Source organism: Pelobates fuscus, chromosome 2, assembly GCF_036172605.1.
Source record: "Pelobates fuscus isolate aPelFus1 chromosome 2, aPelFus1.pri, whole genome shotgun sequence".
In the NCBI taxonomy this organism is placed as follows: Eukaryota; Metazoa; Chordata; class Amphibia; order Anura; family Pelobatidae; genus Pelobates; species Pelobates fuscus.
Genome location: NC_086318.1, coordinates 425,692,127 through 425,707,975, shown reverse-complemented (window position 1 = coordinate 425,707,975; position 15,849 = coordinate 425,692,127).

Below are 15,849 nucleotides of genomic sequence, written 5' to 3'. Positions count from 1 at the left end.
AAAGACCCCTCTTTTTCATTACATCTCCAACACAATGAAGAGTTAGAGGTATACATTTTGGACATTCTGGTGGGAACTAAATACCATCTATTCATTAATTTAAATAATACCTCAAGGAGATTCAGACAGTGGATTATTTTACCTGTTTGAAATATTACTTGATCCCATTCAACCTTGGAAATCTGTACATTCATTTCGCTACTCCATTTCTGCATATTAACGTTCCTACTAGGTGCCTCAATTTGTAGGAGAGCGCTTCTTGCCTTCGACACTATTTGCGGTACATTATCATTTTTTAATAGAGCTGTCAGATTTTCTATTCCCTCTATGGGTCGATATAACAAAAATTGTTGGATAAAACCTCTGATTCTTAGGTAATTATACCACTCCTGCCTGGGTAGCGAATATTCATGTACCAGAGTTTCAAATGGTTTGATTTTATCTCCCAATATTATTTGATTTATAAGATTAATACCCTTCGTTGTCCATACACTTATATTTATATCCTTCATCCTTAGATGAATAATATTGAAGTTAAAATTTCCCAATATTTTATTACCTATTCCGCATTTCGTCCTCAACTTTTCCCATTCCATCAGAATTGATTGCAAACAACTATTTAAGGAACACACCTTCTTAATTCTTCATCTTGTTTAGTTAACCAGATTAATTGGTACAAATGATCTGTTTCTGTCATCTCCTTTTCTAATTGGTACCAACCCAGTTCTTCAGAACTTAAGAGTTGCGTTTTATAAATATGAAACATCATATTAGCTAAATAGATTGTATTAATATTCGGAAAATTTATCCCTCCTTTCCTAATTTTCTGCATCAAGAGTTGTTTATTCATCCTCGGCCTTTTTCCTTTCCAGATAAAGTTGTTTATATCTCGTTGTATCATATATAGCCATGGGTGTGGCATTCTCAAGGGAATCATGCGGAATAAGTAGGACCATTTGGGAAGTAAATATGAATTGACCAAATTAATTCTACCCCACCAAGACAGTTCAGTTTGTCTCCATCTTTTTAATGACTCGTGGGTTGATCTATATGTTTTTAAAAAATGTATTTGCAGGGGGCGGAGCCAAGCAGGCAAGCAGACCAGACGTGTTTGTTCAGAGCTCCCACGTCTGGAGGAGAAAAATGGGGATTAATGTCGGAATACAACCGCTCACAACCAAACCACTACGATACCCCTACTCAGGGGGGCTACCAATTCGAACGGTGCCCCTCACGAGCTCCTGCATTGCCAACCTGATGAAACGAGGCCTGCGGCCTACCTGGGACTCAACCGCGGGGAGACTGCCGCTCTCTGGGGCACTGACGGTGCCAGGAACCGCAGCGATACATCTACCCCCCCACCACGACCGGCGGGGGTTATCCCGGTCGAGAGAAAGCAACAGGACTCACCCGTCTCTCCCCGCTACCGCAGCACACACAGACAAGCCACTCAAATCAAGATGGCGGCGGCTGGCTGTGAGATGGAGACAGCAGAGCGGCAAAAAACACTGGAGCAGCGTCTGGACGACCTGCTGCAGAGATTCTGGCAAAAGCTTGAACTCAAAGCAGACCAACGCAAGCAAGCACAGCGGGGAGGCTCACCCTTTAGGGACAGACCCCACCAGAGGGAGACCCCTCGGCTGCAACAAGCACCGAGCGACACACACGTGGCTGGGCCCGCCATTACCATTGTGCGCGCCCTGTCGAAAGAACCACGAGACCCCCTGAGGGTGGACACACTGGGCCAACCACGGAGACCCACACCCCCCAGGAAAATGCGAAAAACCCACCACCGACGAACACAGCGCAAGCTGCGAGACGTAATCCGGCGGCAAGCCCAGCGGAGACCTGCTAGCCGCACACACCGACACCACCACCTGAGGGTGGTACTAACCCACACTCCCGGCACCCGAACCCAGCCACAAACCAAGACACGAGCCGGTGAGTTGGAGGGCAAGCAGCGGGGAACGAGGAGGGTGTCCTCGGGCACAGCAACAGCACAGCCAAGTACCCCTACTCCACGTAGCCCACCTAGACTGAAGGCCACCAGGGCTAAAGCCCGACAGCATCTCCCACAGCAGCTGAGGCCCCAGCGTTGTAACCGGCAGCACAGCGCCAGACCCCTCAGCACTCCCACAAGAGGAGGAAACTCGGACTCTGGCAGACACCGGGTTTGTGGCACAGTGATGCAGGCCTGCTCACCAGTCTGGGGCTGGAGGATCACCACTTCCCGTGCCTGCACAGCTGCGGCCCTGTACAGCCCATCAGCGCACACCAACATCTTCCCAGCGAGCCACAAAATGGACTATCTACTTCAGCACACCAGTGGCGTAGGGTGAAGGTTTGCAGTAGCCTCTATCCCTGCGGCCACCCGGTCAGAAGAGCTGAACTAAAGGGGTATTTACCTTATTGTTGCCCTATGCTCAGCGGTTTAAATGTATGGCTTAAAATGTTTTAGATGCTTTATAAAGCACACAATACTACACACACCTATGTCACACAGGACCGACCAGTCTAACATTGTCCCCACACTCAAACGCAGGTGACGAACACTCACATACCTGTCATAATTATACTTCTGGGAAAAAGTCATCACCAGCTACTTGTCTGATTTACATGATTATACCAGTCTAACTCTACCACCATGACACACAGGCCCAACATAAATATGCAATGTAGGTTCTTATTTGTCTATTGCCTTTCCTAAACTAGATACTAACATCACATGGTCGGTCCTTTCTGCACTTGCATTTACGTTACCAATTAAAGCTATAATTTTTGATGTTAAGCTATAATTTTTGATGTTCCTATGTTTAAAACCCGGTTACTTCACCATACCGGGACCAATCAAGCGTTAACTCTAATTAGTTTTAATGCTATATTGTCAAACTATGAAACTCCAAATCACCAACATAAGAATAATTACCTCTTTTGTTTCACATGCCTATCTAACCATCATCACGCCTAAAAGAATATGACCTTATTTGATTGTAAATTCCTGTCCTAATGTGTTTTACACCCCACCTCCTATAGAATGTAAGCTCGTTTGAGCAGGGTCCTCTTCAACCTACTGTTCCTGTAAGTTTATTTGTAATTGTCCTATTTATAGTTAAATCCCCCTCTCATAATATTGTAAAGCGCTACGGAATCTGTTGGCGCTATATAAATGGCAATAATAAATAAATAAAATAAATATGCAAATAGAAAGCATGTCTAGCCTGTATATCATAATTCTTCTCTTCTTGTTTTATGTACACTGTTATGCCTGCTATTACTTACAAAAATTGTGCTGTATATTCAAATGCCATGTAACTGAACTGTCTTGTTCTATTAATATTTCTTGCCAACGCTGTTGTGGCATTGGAGAAAATCTATGTTAAACTCATGCACACAAAAATAAAGAATTAAAAAAAAAAATGTATTTGCATTGTATCTTTTAAGTCATCAGTAATCATTATTTCCAGATAAGATATTGCCAGGGTACCTGTGGTCTCTACCTCCGAAAGAGGTAGAGACTTAGCTGTTCCTCCATCCAGACGGTCTGATGGCTCCCTTCCCCGCGGTCTATCCGGTCATGCTAGGCCGGCCGCGAGGGAGTGACTGCCTTTTACAGCATCTAGGCAGGAAGTAGTCATCAGGACACTCCCCCGGAACAACCTGTCAGTCAATGGCTGCAGGACCTTGGAGGCGTGGTTACTGCTCTGAACAGGGTATTTAACAGAGCTTCTTTCATTAGCTCATTGCCCTGTCGTGGTTCTAGCTTGTTCTAGTCACTCAGTGCTTGTGTATTCTATTATCCCTTTTGGTTTTGACCCGGCTTGTTTACCTTACTCTGCTTATCTCTGTTACCCTTGATTCGGCTTGTCTCTCGCTTACCTGTCTTCTGTTACCCTCGACCTCGGCTTGTCTTTGACCATTCTATACTGTACTACTTACGTTAGTCCGGCCATTCTAAGGTCCGGTATACGTATCTGGCTACTGTTTGTACTCTGCGTGTTGGATCCCTGTCCCGATCCTGACATTACGACAGGGCCAATGGATCCTGCAAGTACAAACAGTCAGCTGGCTTCTCCTGATCCTAGGTTTGAAGCCATGGATCACAGAATGGATCAGATGGCGCTTGCGCTACAGGCTCTATTAGCTTGTGCCAATAACCCACCAGAGGAGATACGTAATACCCCTGTTTCTCCTGTCGGTTCAGGTCTAGAGGTAGCCACAGTGGGTGCTTCTTCTCACATTACCCCCCCAGTACGCTATGGTGGGGCTCCTGAGAAGTGTCGTGGTTTTTTAAACCAAATTAGTATCCACTTTGAATTGCAACCTCGCTCTTATCCTACAGATAGGGCAAAAGTAGGATTTATTATCACCCTACTCATTGAGAAAGCTCTGAGATGGGCCAACCCACTATGGGAGAACGATAATCCATTAGTTTATAACTATAACGCATTTGTAGCTGCTTTTAGAAGAACATTTGACCCTCCAGGTAGAAAGGTTAATGCAGCCAGATTACTGTTGCGCCTGAGACAGGAGAACCAAACACTGGTGGATTATGCACTAGAGTTCAGGTCTCTGGCGGCAGAAATCAAGTGGAATGAGCAGGCGTATATGGATGTATTTTTGAATGGCCTATCTGATGTAATCCTTGATGAGGTTGCTACCAGAGAACTCCCTGAGAATTTAGAGGATTTAATTTCGTTCATCTCTCGTATAGATGAACGTCTAAGAGAGAGACAGAACACTCGAGAGAGGAACCAGAGACCTTCTTTTAGGTTAGCTCCCGCTGTTCCAAGTCCTGACTCCACGATATCTTTGCTTACTGAACCTATGCAGATAGGGTATACCCGCCTCTCTGAGGAGGAAAGACAGCACAGGAGAAGAGAGGGTTTGTGTATGTATTGTGGAGCCAAGGGTCATTTACTCTCGAACTGTTCTAACCGCCCGGGAAACGCTCGCACCTAAGTCTCTCTAGAGGACAGGCCTTGGGTGTTTCTATTTTGTCCTCTACTCCTGATTATAAAGATCACAGGCTTCTGCTACCAGTTTCCTTAACTTGGGGGAAGGAAGTAGTAAGGGCTATGGCATTGATAGATTCCGGTGCTGCTGAGAATTTTATCGACCAAGCCTTTGCTAGTAAGAACAATTTCCCATCCCAGCTAAGGGAGACACCTTTGGCCGTTGAGGCCATAGATGGTAGACCACTACTAGACCCTGTTATCTTTCGTGAGACCATACCCATTAATTTAAATGTGGGTATCCTACACGTGGAGAATTTATCTCTTCTGCTCATTTCGTCTCCTTCCGTTCCCATAGTTCTGGGGTACCCATGGTTGAAAAAACATAACCCTATTATCGATTGGGAGTTAGGAGAGATACTCTCGTGGGGCCAGGGCTGCCAGGATCGGTGTTTGTGCAAGGTTTCTCCATTAGCTAATATTAACATACCGGAGAATCCTACTCAGTCCACAGAAAGACAAATACCAGACCTTTACCTAGACTTAACGGCAGTGTTTGACAAGAAGAATGCCGATTCTTTGCCTCCACACAGGTCATTTGACTGTAAGATTAAGCTTCTACCCGGCACTATGCCTCCGAGGGGCCATGTATATCCTTTGTCTGTTCAGGAAAACTCGGTTCTAGAGGAGTATATTCGGGAGAATTTAGAAAAGGGATTCATCAGGAGGTCTTCTTCTCCGGCCGGGGCTGGGTTCTTTTTCATTAAGAAGAAGGATGGCACGCTGAGACCTTGTATCGATTACCGAGGCTTGAATAAAATAACTGTCAGAAATGCCTATCCTATCCCACTGATTACAGAGTTATTTGATCGTCTTAAGGGCTCCAAAATCTTCACCAAGTTAGATCTCAGAGGGGCTTACAATTTGGTGAGAATCCAGCAAGGTCACGAGTGGATGACGGCATTCAATACCCGGTATGGCCATTACGAATACACTGTTATGCCATTTGGACTATGCAATGCTCCTGCAGTATTTCAAGATTTGATTAATGAGGTACTTAGGGAGTTTCAGCATGATTGTGTTATTGTTTACCTGGACGACATACTAATACACTCTAAGGAGATTGAGACTCACCATAGACAGGTCAGAAAGGTATTACACAAGCTGCTGCAACATGGTCTATATTGCAAATTGGAGAAGTGCAGTTTTGATCAGTCTCAGGTAGACTTTCTTGGATACGTGATTTCTGGGGAGGGTTTTAAAATGGATCCTGTAAAACTTCAATCTATTTTAGACTGGCCCTTGCCCAAAGGACTCAAGGCTATCCAAAGGTTTATTGGTTTTTCCAACTAATATAGGCGCTTCATTAAAGGATACTCCTCTATCATTGCGCCTATTACCAATATGACCAAACAAGGGGCTGATACTAAGTTCTGGTCTAAGGAAGCTCTGGGTGCTTTCAAGACTCTCAAGGAACTTTTTGCCTCGGCTCCCATTCTAGTCCATCCTGATACGACTCTGCCTTTCTTGCTCGAGGTCGATGCCTCTGAGACAGCAGTTGGGGCTGTTCTGTCTCAAAGGTTAGGGGTGGATAAACCGTTACACCCTTGTGGTTTCTTCTCTAAGAAATTTTCTGGGCCTGAGAGCAGATATGACATCGGGGAAAGGGAACTGTTAGCAGTCATTAAAGCCTTAAAGGAGTGGAGACATTTGTTGGAGGGGACCCTACACCCTATTACGATTTTGACGGACCACAAAAACTTGTCCTATATTGGGGAGGCTAAGCGCTTATCCTCTAGACAAGCTCGTTGGTCCTTATTCCTGACTCACTTCAATTATGTACTGACTTACAGACCTGGTTCTAAAAACTCTAAAGCCGATGCATTATCTCGCCAATATGAACCTTCTACTGTACCTGAACCAGTTCTTTCTTCTATAGTTCCGAAATGCAATATCATTGCTAATACGAATCTCAGGATTCATTCTCCATTACTGGCCGAGATCGTTAAGTTGCAACATCTAGCACCTAAACAGACTCCTGCTGGCCGTCATTTCGTTCCTCCTGCTCTTCAACTGGAACTTTTACAGTGTTTACATAATAGCAAGATGGCGGGACATCCTGGTATTCGCAAAACTTACGCGTTGATCTCTAAGGACTTCTGGTGGCCTGCTTTACGGAGGGATATTGAGGAGTTCATCGCTGCATGTGAAGTTTGTACTAAAACCAAACAACCCCATACGCTTCCATGTGGATTCCTGCAACCCTTGGAGGTTCCAGAAAAACCATGGTCCTGTTTGGCCATGGACTTTATTGTCGATCTACCTATCTCTAAAAGACAGACTGTTATCCTCACCGTGGTTGACAGGTTTACTAAGATGGCACACTTCATTCCCCTGCCTAAACTCCCGTCTTCTCCCGAATTGGCAGAGATATTCGCTAAGGAGATTTTTCGCCTACATGGGATACCCTCTCAAATTGTATCGGACAGAGGCTCCCAATTTGTTTCCCGCTTTTGGAGGTCCTTCTGCTCTCAACTTGGTATTAAATTAAACTTTTCTTCTGCCTATCATCCTCAGTCTAACGGAGCTGCTGAACGTACCAACCAGAAAATTGAACAATATTTACGATGCTTTGTTTCTGAACACCAGGATGATTGGGTCGGTTTGATTCCTTGGGCGGAGTTTGCACACAACAATCTCGTTTGCGATTCTACTCATTCAAGCCCCTTCTTCATGAATTATGGTTTTCATCCGTCTATTCTTCCTTCGGATTCCCCTTCCCAGGGGGTGCCGTCGGTTGATGTTCATGTTGCCAATTTGAGGAAGTTGTGGGATCAAACTCGACAAATCCTTGTGCACAACTCTATGTTGGTCAAGAAACACGCTGATAAACGTAGAAGGGCGGCTCCGGTCTTTGTTCCAGGTGATAGGGTATGGCTGAGCACGAGGAACATCCGTTTAAAAGTGCCCTCTATGAAGTTCGCTCCTCGTTATATTGGACCCTACAGGGTGCTGACCCGTATCAATCCAGTTGCGTATCGTTTAGCTCTTCCTAATACCTTACGCATCCCGAACTCGTTTCACGTTTCATTGCTGAAACCACTCATATGTAACAGATTTTCCTCCACAATAGCCCCTCCTCGCCCCGTTCAGGTGGAGGGTCAGGAGGAGTATGAGGTTAACTCTATTATTGATTCTCGAATCTCCCGGGGGAGAGTACAATATCTGGTTGATTGGAAGGGATATGGTCCTGAGGAGAGGAGTTGGGTACCTCAGGAGGATGTTCATGCTCCCCGTCTCCGCAGGGCGTATCACTCTCGCTTCCCATCTCGTCCCGGTTCATTCCGCCCGGTGGGCGTATCTGAGAGGGGGGGTACTGTCAGGGTACCTGTGGTCTCTACCTCCGAAAGAGGTAGAGACTTAGCTGTTCCTCCATCCAGACGGTCTGATGGCTCCCTTCCCCGCGGTCTATCCGGTCATGCTAGGCCGGCCGCGAGGGAGTGACTGCCTTTTACAGCATCTAGGCAGGAAGTAGTCATCAGGACACTCCCCCGGAACAACCTGTCAGTCAATGGCTGCAGGACCTTGGAGGCGTGGTTACTGCTCTGAACAGGGTATTTAACAGAGCTTCTTTCATTAGCTCATTGCCCTGTCGTGGTTCTAGCTTGTTCTAGTCACTCAGTGCTTGTGTATTCTATTATCCCTTTTGGTTTTGACCCGGCTTGTTTACCTTACTCTGCTTATCTCTGTTACCCTTGATTCGGCTTGTCTCTCGCTTACCTGTCTTCTGTTACCCTCGACCTCGGCTTGTCTTTGACCATTCTATACTGTACTACTTACGTTAGTCCGGCCATTCTAAGGTCCGGTATACGTATCTGGCTACTGTTTGTACTCTGCGTGTTGGATCCCTGTCCCGATCCTGACAGATATTATGTTTTTGTTACAATTAAATTTATATTTGTCTCTTATATATTGACAACATTCTCTAGAGATATTTATAGCTATATAAGTGGATTTATTTACATTTATTTTATAGTTTGAAATCAAACCATATTTATCTACCTCTTCCATCAAGGCACCAAGCGATTCGACAGGGTTGGTTAAGGTCAAAATAAGATCATCTGCATATAGATTTAATTTGAATTCTTTCTCTCTATAGCTAAAGCCTTTTATTTGAAGATTATTTCTTATATTAATAGCTAGTATCTCCATTGTCATAATATATAAAATGGGCGATAGGGGGCAACCCTGTCTCGTTCCATTTTTTAATGTGAACCAGTCAGCGCATATATTTGGAGCCACTGTTCTTGCTTCTGGGCCTTCATATAGTGCCAGAATTGCTTTAAGCATCCACCCCTGTATGCCAAACTTTTCCATAGTTTTCCTTAAGAAGACCCAACCGACCCTGTCGAAAGCTTTCTCTGCGTCTACTGCCAAAATAAACAGAGATGTTTTATTCCTTTGAGCTGCATCTATCAGATCGAGTAATCTTCTAGAGTTGTCAACTGGATCTCTCCCCTGTATAAAGCCAATTTGATCATTTTTTATAATCTTATCCATGACTCCCTTTAGTCTATTGGCCAAAACTGATGAAAAAATCTTAACGTCCGTGTTGATTAAAGAAATAGGTCTGTAATTTTCCACCTTTAAGGGATCCTTATTTTCTTTTAAAATTGGAAGGATATTTGCTCTTAACATCTCAGGGGGAAATTTACCTACTGAGACTATTTCATTAAACATATTGGTTAAATGACAAACTATATGGTTTTTAAAGGATTTATAAAATAAATTTACAAAACCATCTGGGCCTGGCGTCTTATCTGGTTTTAAATTGTTTATTGCTGCCTCCACTTCCTGGACTGTAATAGGAACATTTAACTTATTTCTTTGCTCCACCTTAAGTTTAGGTATATTACTGTTACTCAAAAAATCCTCATCATTCATTTTCGAAGGAATTAAATTATACAGGGCCTCATAATATTTATTAAATCTCTCACCTATTTTTTTTGGATCTAGATAAACCCCTTCCTCATCCACTATCTTTACTATTTTATTGGAGCTAATTTTATCTCTTAATTTTTTAGTCATAATCCTGTTTGCTCGGTTTCCTTTATAATAGTAATTCGCTTTCAGTTTCTTCATAACCTTAGAGTTTTTTTCTATAAGGAAGTTATTAATTTTATTTTGGATTTTTTTCAGGGCATCTGCATTTAATTTAGAAGGAGACTGCTTATTCTCATTCGAAGCCTTTTTTAATTCCTCTTGAAGTTCCAGAAAAAGTTTATTATTTTGTGCCTTATACCTTGTTTGTATACTTATTATATTGCCTCTAATGGTAGATTTAAATGCACACCAGTTATTTGTATATGAAGTGTCATTTGGATCATTTTCAAGAAAAAAAGTTTCAATTTGTTTTTCTAATATATCAATATGGATCTTAGATTTTAACAGATTATCATTCATGCGCCAGGTTTCACGATTGATCCTGGTCCATTGGTCTTTCGTCTCCCACATATTAATACTGTGGTCTGACCAGGTATTATCCAATATCTTACAGTATTTGATATTTGATAATGTTGTTATGTTACCCCAAACCATATCGATTCGGGAGTGGGACAGATGCACATGCGAAAAATAAGTATATTCCAATGAGTCAGGATTAATCGTTCTCCATAGATCGAAATAGTCAAAGTTAATCATGTTTCTCTTAATAGATTTCGCTAACTTATCTGTTCTTTTTTGATGTAATAAAGTTACTGTTGACTTTTTATCTAGTATCGGGTCCAATACACTATTGAAATCCCCAGCTACCAGACACATGCCTATTTTAATAGGTTCCATTAAACCCAGAACTTTTTTTAGGGTTGGGGCGGGAAAATCATTAGGAAGATATATGTTCGTCAGTGTGTAGGGTATCTCATTCAGTTTACAGCAAACTATTACATATCTACCGTTCTTATCTATAATTTGATGTAATATGTCTACTTTTAGTGTATGGGAAAAGACTATTGCTACACCTCTTTGCTTTTTCCCACTTAATGAAGAATGTATCACAGTAGGGAAATTTTTACCCCCCCAACCATGATTATCCGTATCTGACCAGTGGGTTTCTTGAAAGAAACCCACTTCTACTTTATTTCTTAGCATGTAGTTATATATTAAAGATTTTTTATTTGAAGTATTTAGACCCTGGACATTAACCGAAATCATCTTAACCATTTTAAATCATAGACCCTAAATACCACTGTCCCCAAGAGAGTTGCAATGCATTTACATAGAACACAAATAGTCCATTTATCATAGACCAAAAATAGCCTTATGGGCAATACACCCAGTCTGACCCAACACAGCCTAGCTCCTAGAGGGTTGTCTCTCAACCTGCCCCCCAAGGGCCATCTATGTCCACGTGATATGATATCCTTAGTTACCATATCTCGGTATTTGTGTCAACGAAAAATTGACACTTGGTGGGGCGATATAGTATCGAGGTGACCAAAAATCCTATCCTATTCCTTAATTTGGGAACACTCTACCATCTTGGATGACTACTTTTCCTCCCCCTCCCTTCTCTTTCTTTTTCTCCCTTTTTCCCTTTAAGAAAAAAAAATAAAAAAATACATGATTTATTTACATATATATTCCTCATCAATTTATGTATACCCCCACCAAATTCGTATGAATTTAAGTCTACTGAAACACAGCCAATCAACCCAAAAACTGTATAGGTTTCCCCACAGTGTAACACAATCAATCCTTTTATAATAATAGTTCTTCCCCTACTACTTGTGCATATTACCAATTACCAATACTACTGGGTTTCTATTACATCAGTGCTGAAAAAAAAAAAAAAAAAATTCCCTAAGCCTTCTTTTCGATGCTTAGCAAAACTACTTAAACCCATGACCGATATACCATTGCTTTTTATAAATTCCCTGTGTAAACTAATCCATCCTTTATAGTACTAAGTCTTTCCCAGGTTCTTACCCGTGTTACCAATATATCTAACTTCCTATTGCATCAGTGCTTATTCTATAAATATTAATTGTAAAATTAAAAAAAAAAGGAGAGAGAATCTTCCTAGTCATAAATAAAAGTTATAATTGTCCTCTTTCATCCGGAGAGCTTCAAGGCTTCTGCAGTTAATAATTGTTATGTTGGTCCTGGTGTTAATGTTTCTTCCATCCATTTTCTCAACGCGACCAAAGATGTAAATTTTTCATTTTTTCCCTTCCAGAAGATCCTTAAACATTTGGGGAATCCCCATATATATTTCACTTCTTTAGCTCTTAACTCAATTAATTCTTGATTGAAGCTTTTCCGCCATGTTCTTGTGGAAAAAGATAGATCTGGAAAAATCTTCAAATTCTTAAATCTCTCTTCCAAGACCGGATTATTTCTTTTTTTTTTTTTTTTAATTCTTTATTTTTGTTGACAGGAAATAACGTACACACATCGAGAACATCACATAATGCATATCCATCGTCATACATACAGCATATGTGGTTCAGTAATTCAATACATGTTGACAGGAAATAATGCACTCACATCGGGAATATCGCATTATGCACAGCCATTGACATATATACAGCATTTTGGGTGCAGTACAGTAAAAAAGTATGCCTGTCAGTATTCCTCGGTACGTTCAACTACTAACTGCCAACTTTAGTTGTAAAAGGTTATGAACGAGAAAAAGTGTGTAGTGATTGCCTAGGAACCACCACTTACGACTTTTACTAATGCCGCATGTCCGTCTGAAGTCCTCGGTATGTCCAGCTACTGGCCGTCAACTTTTAGATTTTATGTGGGTATGAACGAGAAACCCTAAGGAAAGAATTAACACCTGTACCTCTGCCAATGGACAGTGACACCCATGCCGCAGGATTGTATCTGTTCCCAGGGGGCGTGCTGCTATCACGTTAAGAAGGTGCGTATTAGCAACGGTGAGGTACCTACGGCAGGATGCTATATGTTTACCACACCCTGTCCGCCGGAGGGGCCATAGGGTCCCCTGCCGCAGACAGCAGTGTATGTTCTCATCTAATACCGGTGACCGGTGGGATCCTCAAGGGTTGTGGCGTGTATGCCTCTAAGCCCCCCTATGTCAGGAGTGCCGTCCTATTTGTATCTCTACTTGCTCACAGTACGAGAGTAGAGGTGTTACAGAGAGAAATAGAGATAGGGAAGGGAGAGAGAGGTGAGAGAGTAGAGAGGGGAGGGGGCTGGGGGGGGGGGGGAGGCGAGGAGCGATGTCTCACTGCTTCCCTATCACACAGACTCTATGTCCGCTAAGCAAGTCAGCCCAGGGGGCAGGCCTCCCAAGGAGCCCATACTTTCTGGAAGCGTGTTTGTGTTCCTCGAACTCTTGCTGTCAGATCATCCATCAAGTAAACTTCCCTAATTCTGTTAATGACTCCGTTAATTGGCGGTGTGGATTGTTTCAGCCAGTCCGCCGCAACTGCCCTCCTGGCTGCCAACGTTATCTTATGAATAAGGGCTTGTTCATGCCTAGTCCACCCGTCTATTGATCTGCTAAGTAGGTATACCCAAGGGTCTAGGGGGGGAGCTCTGTTAAATACCTGGGCTAGGAGGTTTTTGATTTGTTGCCAGAAACTTGCGATCAAGGGGCATTCCCACCACATGTGTATGTATGTCCCTTTTACCCCGCACCCTCTCCAACATACATCTGTAGGGGTCCTGTTCATGCGGTATAGTTGGACAGGAGTTGTGTACCAGCGGAACATCGTCTTAATTGCTTGCTCCTGCAGGGTTACACAAACAGAGGATTTATGGTTTGCCTCCCATATTTCCTGCCATTCTATCCCTTCCAGCTGCTCCCCTAGGTCCCTTTCCCATTGTTCCGTGTAGGCTAGCACGCTCCCCTCCCTAGTTGTCGAGCAGATGTGAGCGTGGAGCCGGGTAATCAGGCCCGTAGGCATTTGGTCTTGGGTGCATATTTGTTCGTAGAATGTCATGGGTTTTCGAGCCGCCTCCCTGACCCAGGGCTTTTGTACAAAATCTTTTATTTGGATGTATCTAAAAAAATCGGCGGGAGTGAGATGGCCTCTTTGTTGTAAGGCATCAAACGACACTATCTCCGAGCCCTGCACCAGCTGTTGTATGCGTTGCAAGCCTATACTTTCAAGATTCCTGAAACTACGCGCTGCCATGCCTGGTGGGAATGCTCTATTTCGTAGGTACGGCATTAGTGGGGATGGGGAAGATGCCAATCCGTATCTCTGTTGAGCTCTGTCCCACAGATGAATAGAGTTCAATATCGCTGGACATGTTGATCTAATGATGGGTCTATGTGTTCTGGGAACCCATATGAGTAGCTGGGGGATGTCCGCCCCCACCATCAAGGATTCCAGCTCCACCCACTTCCTCTCACCAGGTGGCGAGTGCCATAGAGCTATTTGCGACAATTGTGTCGCCAAGTAGTACCCATATAGGTCGGGCAGTCCAAGACCCCCCCTGTCCTTTGGCCTATGTAATGTGTGTCTCGCTACCCTATGGCGTCTGTGTTGCCAAACGAAGTTCCCTATCGCCTGCTGCAGCGGCGCGAGTTGTGTCTTAGATACATGGATGGGCAGTGACTGGAAATAAAATAGAATCCTGGGCAGGACATTCATTTTGACTGCGTGGATCCTCCCTATCCAGGATATGGGTCGATCGTGCCAAGTTTCTAAATCCCTAATGAGTTGTTTCACCAGGGGGGTATAGTTTTGTGAATAGAGTTGATCGGGAGCGGCAGTCAGTTTGATGCCTAGATATTTGATCGATTGGTGATCTATTCTTATGTGGTGGGCCCTCCGCAGAGCTGCCAATTCGTCGGTGGGGATCTCGATGGGGAGGGCGCTGGATTTAGTCATGTTAACTTTGTAGCCAGAAACGGCGCCATAGGAGTCTAGTACCACCTGCAAGGCCCGCATTGAGGTGGCGGGGCTAGTGAGCGTCAAGAGCACATCATCCGCGTACGCTGACACCAAGAACTCCCTGCCTCCCACCCGGGTCCCCTGCACGTCTGGGTGACTTCTAAGGGCTTGAAGAAGTGGTTCCAAGGAAAGAACAAACAGGAGAGGGGACAGCGGGCACCCCTGTCTGGTGCCGTTGAACAGCCTGAAGGGCCGCATAGGGGCACCCGAGATCTTCACCTGTGCCCGTACATTTGTATACATTGCTTTAATCAGAGTTATAGCCTGGTCGGGGAACCCCAGGTGGGACAAGAGTGTGAACAGGTACGTCCACGTGACTCTGTCGAACGCTTTTTCAGCGTCTAGGGAGACTAACAAGGTTTTTGTGTGCGTAACTGTCTGTTTCCAAATAATATCAATATTCCTGCGGGTATTCTCAAACAGCTGTCGACCCTGCACAAAACCCACTTGGTCCGGGTCAACCAATGTGGCCAGAAAGGGGTTCAGCCTCGTTGCCTGGATTTTTGCCAGGATTTTCATATCGTGATTAATCAGCGAGATTGGTCGATAGCTACTCGGGAGTGTCAGGTCTCTGTCGGGTTTGGGCAATAAAACAATGGTCGCTAACGACATGTCTGAGTCTGGAGCGCTCCCCTCTCGAAAGTCGTTAAAAAGGGCGGCCAAATGAGGGGCTAGCACGTCTCGGAATTCCTTGTAGTAACTCCCGTCGAACCCATCCGGTCCCGGGGCTTTATTCCCATGCAGGGCCGCGATGGCCTGAGCCACTTCTTCCGTCGTGATTTCCGCCGCTAACGCGTCCACCCCGTCCTGTGCCAGTCTGGGCAACCCCAAGTTTGCTAGAAATCGTCTTGTCATGGCCTCTTCCTCCCCCGTCCTCCCCTCAGTACCTGGAGAGTGGTTATAAAGGGACGCATAGTAATCAGTAAAGACCTCAGCGATGTCTCGAGGGCTAGTTTTAATTGAGC